Source organism: Myotis brandtii, unplaced genomic scaffold (genome assembly GCF_000412655.1).
Source record: "Myotis brandtii unplaced genomic scaffold, ASM41265v1 scaffold6, whole genome shotgun sequence".
Taxonomy (NCBI): Eukaryota; Metazoa; Chordata; class Mammalia; order Chiroptera; family Vespertilionidae; genus Myotis; species Myotis brandtii.
The window spans coordinates 3,977,593-3,978,644 of NW_005370271.1; the positions used below are offsets into that span (position 1 = coordinate 3,977,593).

At 56.9% G+C, this 1,052-nt stretch overlaps 1 protein-coding gene across 3 annotated transcripts in view; it reads left to right on the forward strand.

Moving 5' to 3' along the window:
• Positions 1 to 1,052, forward strand: part of LOC102261038 (RB-associated KRAB zinc finger protein-like) — a 19,734-nt gene that overhangs the window by 17,718 nt on the left and 964 nt on the right. Inside the window, exon 6 of one of the 3 annotated variants that reach the window (XR_001364649.1) lies at positions 926 to 1,045. The exons of the other annotated variants lie outside the window; for them this stretch is intronic. The gene's annotated coding sequence lies outside the window, so the exon portion shown is untranslated. Of the gene's footprint in view, positions 1 to 925; positions 1,046 to 1,052 lie in introns of those variants that run through there. 3 annotated transcript variants of the gene reach the window in all.

Here is a 1,052-nt window from a genome sequence, read left to right on the forward strand (position 1 = left end):
TTGGAGGTGGCGGCTGGTTGCAGGTGGCGGCTGGCGTGCAGGTGGCGTACTCCTCCGCGCCCCCCACGGCGCGCTGTCACCACGGCAGAAGACGTGTGACGTTTAGTGAGGATCCTAGAAAGGACAGGAGGGGCGATCTTTGTGGCACTGCGGCCGGGAGGGGTGCACAGCGTAGGTCGGCGATCCCAGCCCGCCGTGTTTGGGTTCTGGGGCACGTGTGTCCTCCATTAACCCCCCCCCACCCCCACCCCCACCCCCAGAACGGGCAGTGTGCTTGGCCTGCCCTCCAGACAGGCTGCGGGAGCTCCCGGGAGAAAACTCCGGGCGGAAGGCCGTCTGAGCTCTGCAGCCGCCGAGGAGGGACCAGGAGCGCCTGGGCTCCAGCAACCCGCGCAAAGACACGGGGTTCAGCTTGGTGGGCGTTAGAAACGGTTCACAAGAGGGGAGGGACTTAGCATAGACAAAGATCTGTGGTCTTTGTCGCTCAGTTTCCAAGGAAACATTTTTTTCTGCCTAATATTGTGATGTGGAATCAGACAAGAGAAAACAAAAAGAGTCATTCAGTCAGCTGAGCCAGGGTGCAGAGCGGGAGCGGACTGTGTGGGAAGAGGTTGCAGGGGCTTCAGTGAGAAGAAAGAAATGAAAAGGCTAGAAGTCGAGATTTCAGCCGCATCCCAGGAACCTCCAAATCCGGGGAAGCTTCCCGGATGAAGGGGAGGAGAGTGTAAGTGGATGTCACGTGTGTGTGTGGGGGGGGGAACACACAAAACGACCTGGAAAGCAAGGTCGGAGCTCTGAACAGGAAAGGTCCGGAAACACCCCTCCACAACTGTGAAATTTAAGAACATCAAAGATAAAATTGCGAAAGGTTCAATGAAGAGGCCATCACTCAAAACATAACAGACTTGTCATCTTCCATTTTTAGCTAAAAAACTGGACAAAACAGATGAAATCACGGCGTTCAGACATTGGACATGAGGTGCGGGCCAGTGGCCCCCGAGAGAAGAGAGAGCGACCCCGTGGTTGCCCCAGCGGACGGCCTGGAGAGCCCA